General features: G+C 32.4%; 1 long non-coding RNA gene and 1 pseudogene across 1 annotated transcript; both read left to right on the top strand.

The window, feature by feature from the left end:
- The first annotated feature begins 493 nt into the window (after window positions 1-493).
- On the top strand, window positions 494-1,458 carry LOC139824378 (uncharacterized; annotated as a pseudogene).
- A 2,307-nt stretch (window positions 1,459-3,765) lies between these two features.
- Window positions 3,766-7,352, top strand: LOC139824377 (uncharacterized). Its single transcript, XR_011735085.1, has 3 exons — window positions 3,766-4,257; window positions 4,605-4,853; window positions 6,175-7,352. It is a non-coding gene; the product is annotated as an uncharacterized lncRNA (long non-coding RNA).
- The last annotated feature ends 563 nt before the right edge of the window (window positions 7,353-7,915 follow it).

Here is a 7,915-nt window from a genome sequence, read left to right as displayed (position 1 = left end):
GTTGGACGCCTTCCGCAAAAAGGCACTTTGGATCAATGGCTCCGGCGCCGCCATTTTGTCAATAAATAACTAATAAAATTTTTTCTTATACTTTAATATATAGATAATAAATAGTAGAATTAAACCGATTTTCATTTATGATTATTGTATTTCTGAAAAAAATTATCAAAAATGGGCTTTTTTTGGGACTCTAGAGTGGCGTTACTCCTTAAGATCTGAAGAAGAATTTGGTGTAAAATATACTAATTACGTCGGTGATGGTAATTCGAAAACTTATAAAGCACTTCTGGATTTACAACCTTATGGCGAAAATATAATATTTAAAAAAAGTAAATGTGTCGGACACGTAGAAAAACGAATGGGTACTCGATTGAGAAATATTAAAAAAGTAGCGAAACTTGGAGGAAAAGAAAAATTGACAGACGCACTTATAAAAAAATTAACAAAATACTATGGATTGGCAATAAGAAGGCATTCAGATTCCGTAAGTGACATGAAGAAAGCCGTAATGGCTACTTATTATCATATGTGTTCGACTGAAGAAAATCCACAACATGAATATTGTCCACCGGGAGATGAAAGCTGGTGTAAGTAGCGAGTTGCAGAAGCGACTGGAAAACTTGACGAGTTTGAGCATCGGCCTGCTTTTTATAAAAATTCAACATCATCTGTTGCCAATTTATAAAGATCTATCCGGAGACGATTTATTAGAAAGATGTTTAGGTGGATACACATAACGAAAGTTTCAACGCATGCATTTGGCGCGCTCCGAAACATCTCCACTGCGGTTCGAAGACTATTGAAATTGCTGCTTATCTGGCTACCGCAATATTTAATAAAGGTTATTTTCCAATATTAAAAATTATGGAAATAATGGGCATTGTTATTGGACAACAGAGCAAGACATTTGCCGAATCTCATAATGAGAAACGACTAATTAGTGCACACCGTCATAGTTTAGAAATCATTAAAGAAGCTCGTACAGCCAGAAGAATGGAGAAAACAGTACTGCAAGACTTTTTCGAAGAAAAAAAAGGTTTAATGTATGGGGCCGGAATAGCGTTGCAGTATAAACATTCAAGTCGATTTTTCAGCGGTAAGTATCGTGAAACTTTATCTAAAACTTTAACGCGTTTTTCTCGAAACCATGTTTTTCAAGTTGGCGGGCGTGATAACTTGAGAACTAATAAACCGATCAACTTCGGTCAAAAGTTTTGTTCAATTCGTTATAAATTTCTCTAGGTACTATACCTATCATTATATTTTTATTGCATTTATTTACAACATTTTTTTATCAATATATGATCAAATTTTTTTTTAAACGCTATAACTTTTTTAATTTATTATTTTTTCTTTGTTAGAGAGGTATAGTACCGGCGGAAAATATCTAACTTTAAAAAAATATTTTGTTTTTTGCTTTCAGATAACCGGGAGGAACGTTACAACGCCCGCCAGTAGACGGAAAATCGCAGAGAGGGGTCCAGATTATTTATTATATATTAAAATTAAATAAAGCTAATTGAAAATAACTAAAATTTTTTGATATCTTAAGAATGCCTCTTTTTATCCCAAAAAGTTTTATTTGGCTATCATTAATAGTTTTCTAGAAAAAAATTCTTAAAAATCGCTTATTTTTTTGCCTGTTACACTATAGGTAATCCCCCCTTAACGTCTACGGAAGTTACGCGGAGTCTGGAGACTCTCCGTTCACTCTCCCTACAATTCGCAGATTCGACGTCGCATAGCTGGATAAAACCTCGAAATTCGAAATTCTCTCCCTATAGACTCTCAGCACGTTTTTGCCAAAACCTCGATAGAGCCTCCGTATACTCTATTCCCGTAAGCCTCCGTGCACCCTCTGTAGAACCTATTCTTGGAGGTCATCGAGAACCCTTCTTAAACCCTAACATTTTGTAGATATTAATCTCCCAGGTAGCAAGATGACGTTTAAAGACGTCGTCATTTGACATCACTCTGCTACCTGGGTATCCTCACCTCGTGGCTGCGATATAGATGTAAAAGGCTCGAATAATCGCGTACTAATAATGATTAATGCTGAAATTCAGTATTCGAAAAATACTTATAGCCTGCGTTTGTTTATTCACATTGAAAGCTATTGGAAAAATAAAATCTATAATACACGTTACGTGTATTATAGAGAATAAACGTACGCAGGCATAGTCAAATCAATGTCAACAGTCAATTATTGTTAAAATTAAGCGTCAAGATATCGTCTCGAGGTCGTAATTAAACAAAAATATAATCATATCTCTTCCATACATCGCAAATATATGACAAAGAAGGAAAATTAATGAGGCGCATAAATAAATAAGACTAGTGATAAATATAAGATACATTCAATAATGTATTAGCAACGTTTAAACGAAAGTATAATTAATATAAGTATATTAATATAAGTATAATTAATATAAGTATAATTAATATTCTTCGAGAGTATAGCTCTAATTTTATATTTTTATAATACCTAAAAATTAATTTCTTGTTTCAAGCTATATGATCAAATTGTAAGTATTGTAAATATATAACGCAATTGTAAGGGATACTAATTATAAGGGGTCTAAATTATATAAAGGGTAATTACATACATCAGAAAAAATTACAAAAAAAATTTAATACATATTTTTTATGTCTGAAATAATAGTAAAGTAATTTGATAATTTTAGTCTGGACATGTGATTGGAACGGTGCTAAGATTACCGAAGACAAGCTAAGCAAATTCCGAAAATTCCGAAAAAAGATGCCGAATTAATATCTGAATTAATAAAGTAAACACGCTAGCAATCATTATCTTTATCACTGATGGGGCGAAATTACGAAGAATAAGTCTCAATGCCGCGCAAGCTACAGTTATATACATCTCATATTTACTCTGAAAGAGATCGCTGATGGGACCCAATAAGGAATTGCACAGGTCCAAGTTCCACATCGCTGGTTTTAATGTGAGAATACCCAGAAGATCTACGATGACCGCCAGGTTGTTCATCGCGACTGCAGATTCTACCGTGGCCTTAAGATCTTTATTGTGCAGAGAGAATATATTATTTGTAATGAGCAGTGTATAGTACAATTATTGTATTTGGCAAATTAAATAATTTTTTAAGGTATTACTACTATATATAATTGTGTTTAACATTTGGTGAACAACAAGGATAAATGCTGCATTATGAGCATCATATGCGTGAAACGGAATGCACCTTGAATTAATAGGGAGTATGTTGCGTCGCAAATTTAGAAAATCGTGCACGACGTAGACTATAAGAGAAAAAAAGATGCGTAATCAAAGAGCCAGCGCGACGCAGCCAGACACACATATATTTACATCACAAGATAAGGCGCGGCATAAGTTCAAGCGTCTTTATATATATATATATATATATATATATATATATATATATATATAATATATATAATTTTTTGTTTCATATATATAAAAAGTTTAATAGCAAAAAAAAAATCTAACTGGACAAAGTCGTTGTAAATTTTATTAGCTTTTATTTAAAAAAAAGCATCAAAATTAGTTCAAATTTCGAAACTGTAGCCGTTTTAAAAATACGAAATTTTATTTGGCCCCACCTGTGCGCCGCGAAAGAACGACGCGCGCAATATCACGCACACAATTTTCGACCAATCAGAACGTGCGTATCTGATATCGTGGATTATATACACTTAGGCTGCGTTCAGAGAGCGCGCTATTATATAGCTATTGCATCATTCTATTAGCGTTTTTCTTTGGCAGAACTGGTGCGCACTCAGTGCACATTAAAGCCGTCGTACACAAATCAACGTAAAGTGTATGTTATAAACGGGTTAAGCCGGTTAAGTCACGAAAGCCTCTATATTCTTTATTGTACTGTTTGGTGAAATATGTATTGGCTATTTTATCAATCAAAATATTTGCATTTTACTTTAAATATTAAAGATTAAATCAGTGTACAACGACTTTAATGTGCACTAAGTGCGCACTAGTTCTGCCATTGAAAAACGCTATATCTTTATCGCTCATCAAGTGTAGAACAAGGATAGAATAAGCAAATAGCGCTAATAGCGCGCTCCCCGAACGCAGCTCTTGCGTTATGGCTCTCGAGATCCGCCGGCGATTTTGCAGGGAAACTCACCGCTCTCATCGCGCGGTGCAGTAATTAATTTGCAGTGAGCAGTGAACGTCGAGGGTCAAGGGTATCGCCAGGCTGGAAGGCCTCAAACCCATTCATATTGAAGGAATAAGTTAATACAAACGTAATGCACGATATCTAAAAATAGAAATTAAAAAAAGATAAGAAAAATAGAGAGCAATTAAGGAAAGTAGCGATGGAAGTATTACATAAAATGATGTCAATCAAAGAATAATCAAAAAAACAGTAATACAATATTTAATTTATATTTTTTTATGATATATATTCTGTCTTTAAATTTTGAAATTTATGAATCTGTTACTTTAAATCTCACATATCTTTTTTATAAAGTTCTATGCGTTTTAACAATAATAAATAAAATGCTTTTTTATTCTTTTGAAAGAGGAAGAATTTATAATAATTTCTTGATGGCTTGTTAATTTTTTTTTACGATATATGATATATTTATAGGTGCGAGGTATATATAAGCAGATATCACAATTACGGCAATACTTTCCGAATTCGATTTTGTCCTTCGATATATGGCAATCGCAGAAGCCCGCAAGCAAGTTTCTCAGGTAGGCTGTGATCCGTACACAAGCTAAAGGATTACACCTAGAGCGTTGGTATATTCAACGTGACCTCGTGGCTTACGTGGATCACCGGTCTAGCCAGTTCTATCGCATGGGAAACATAACTACCACCATGGAGAACGGAAGTGTAAGAGCGATTTTTTAAGATATCTTTAATATTAACTATACGCATGTAAAAGATGCCAACAGTAAAATATTCCTGAAATCCAGGCATATAGACGAGGTTGCTGTATATATTTAGAAGATGTAACATTTAAACTTTAAACGAACGAGTTGTAATTTCATTTAAATAAATATTTTATATCTTATAACAGCTAGTATGCATGTTATAATCTTATAAATGTGCATTTTAATAAATGATTGCTTTTTATCAATTAAGAAATAAAATTTATTAAGTATTAAATGTATGAAGTATTAATTGTATTATAAATATTAAGTAACATTAAGTTGATATCAACATCAACTTAACACTCGCTTATGTATGTTTAAGAAAGTGCAGAACGCTCTTGATAATTCAACTTTTGTTCATATATATTTATTTATAAGCAGTAAATACATCTGCAATATGTCTAAACATCTTTTATTCTATAATGATGTTAGTTTTTTATCAGCATTTGTTACTTAATTTTTTTATTTACTGCTTATTAAAAACATACACAAAACAAAAGTTGATTTGTCAAGAGCGGTTCACTTTCTTAAACATACATGAAAGTTTTATTTATGTAGTGATTCTTCTAATTCTGCTTCATGCATCTTTTTATTTATCAAATTAGAATCAAGTATATATGGGGCATTCCACGCCAATTCGCAAGGGGTCAAACTTCGACCTTTTATTTTGATGGCCGCTCGTTTTTTTACAGGTCTTTACAAAGCATGATAAAGATCTCGGCATAGCACACGACAATTGCGATAATTAGTGTGGGAAAGGCGAAAAAAATAGATTTATGAGGAAGTTTAATTCAATAAGTACATTTGTTTAAGAACATATTATTTATAATTTTATTATTTTGTGCTCAGTATAATCATTCGAAAATGAGTAATCTTTAACAATAATTTATAATTTTTGGTATGACTTGGTACAACGCAGTAGACACGTTGAGTTTGAGGTATTCTTTTGTTTTGATCGTACCGACCTGTCAAAAATTCGGCGGCAATTTCATAATTTTTTTTGTCCCAATACTTGAAATGTACAATGTACATATATGTATATAGAAACTAATATAATGCTGTCAAAGATCTAAACTTGGATCGTATGGCTTTTGATTCTAATTAGATTGTATATCGTAACGGTCCTATTGCTTTTGATTTATGTAAAAATATATATTTCTTATTTTATAAATACTGATGATATCAACTATTAAATATTGATGATTATCAACTTATAAAATTATGCATGTTATATCTTATAAATATGCATTTTAAATAATGATTGCTTTTTATCAATTAAGGAAGACTCAGCTTCACCTGGACCTGGAAGTATTGCACGGTGAAGGACACGGTACCGGCGCGCGATAGGAAGCTGCCGATCACGCTCACTTCCCAGTGAATTTTGGCCTCCAATTCCTGAGTACCAGGAGCGCGTATACCTGTATAAGGCGTCGTAACGTGTAAGAGTACGAAGTCCACGAGAAATAAACGTCGCCTATACGTGCGTGCAAAGCCCCAACACCGCGTGTTTTGCAAGTGATTTGTAAGCGCGATACCTTACGTTAATGTTTACACAACGACGATTGCGATTACGGCCAATCCTGCAGCTGCTTTGTGTTTAGCAATTTCGTCGTAGACGAAATATATTTATCATATATGGTTTTTTATATTAATTTTTAGCTTATGGTATTTGATTTAATATGTCATCCAGATATGGTTTAAAGACATCATGTTGACCGGTTTTCGCAGCTTGACCGGCCATAACTTTATACGCATATTTAAATTGTTAAATAATTCTCTTTGCCGGCGACATATTTAGTTTGTCTTTATTATTTACATCCCTGGTAACACAATCTGATAGCTCAGATACGTCCCGAAGAAGTGCGCAAGAAAACAGTCCAAAATTGTGACAGAAGTGCATAATATCTGTGATTGAACGAGTACTTACTGTACTGTTGCAGCAGTCTGCTGTAAGAATTAAGCTACTGTGAAATTTTATACTATTTAGCTTCTTACAGCAGACTGCTGCAAAAGTACAGTAAGTAATCGTTCAATCACAGATATTATGCACTTCTGTCGCAATTTTGAACTGTATTGTGTTAAGTCAAACTAATTAATATGTCGTCGACAAAGAAAATTATTTAGCAATTAAATATGCGTATGATGTTATGGCCGGTCAAGCTGCGAAAACTGGTCAACAGATGTCTTTAAACCATATAATAGTGATTCTTTTAATTCTGCTTCGTCTTTTTGTTGATCTCGTTTGGGACAAGTACATATATTCTTATTACTATAATATTATTGTACTGTTAGACAAGCTAAAATTTGATTACGTTTATTTTCTATAAATATATGTATAATATATATTCCAAATATATATATAATCGATTTACTATTTAAAAATTATCTAGCAAACTAGATTGTAAAAGAAGTCAATGCCTAATAAAAACAAAATATTCACATTTATTTTCGAACAGTTTTATCTCTTTTTTTTTGTAATTTGACTCTTTTGGCAGATGGTCATGGTCATTTTTTACTTGAAATAATTGTTTAGCGAAATATTAAGGTGATTGGGCCATCAGAGCATGTCAAAGAAAAAAATCCGAATTAAAAATATGTTATAAAGAAAACCTAAATACGCACGCTTAAATTTGTAATTTTGAGAAGATCTAGTTTTTGAGATATTAAATCTCAAAGTTGGCATTTTTAACATAGATTTTATGGGAAATTGTACCGAAAACACATATATTTTTCGAGAATTTCACTCACTGTCTGTAAAGAAACAAGTTCAAAAAAATTGAAAATAACATTATTTGATTCTTCTAGCACTTACAGAATCAAATAAACAATAAGGAGAAAGATTTCACCAAGTAGCCAAGCCTATAAAGATACGATATAAAGGAAAAAAAACTGGATTCTATTCTGCCTGACATGTTCGTCATTGAAGACAACGTTTTTAAACTGCCACTAAGAAAAATATAAATAATTTTCAATCCCATTATTCCTTCTTCAATTTTTTTTGAAAATATAAATAATTTATTT

The sequence above is a fragment of the Temnothorax longispinosus genome, unplaced genomic scaffold (assembly GCF_030848805.1).
Source record: "Temnothorax longispinosus isolate EJ_2023e unplaced genomic scaffold, Tlon_JGU_v1 HiC_scaffold_343, whole genome shotgun sequence".
In the NCBI taxonomy this organism is placed as follows: domain Eukaryota; kingdom Metazoa; phylum Arthropoda; class Insecta; order Hymenoptera; family Formicidae; genus Temnothorax; species Temnothorax longispinosus.
This window is presented reverse-complemented; position numbering and strand designations above follow the sequence as displayed.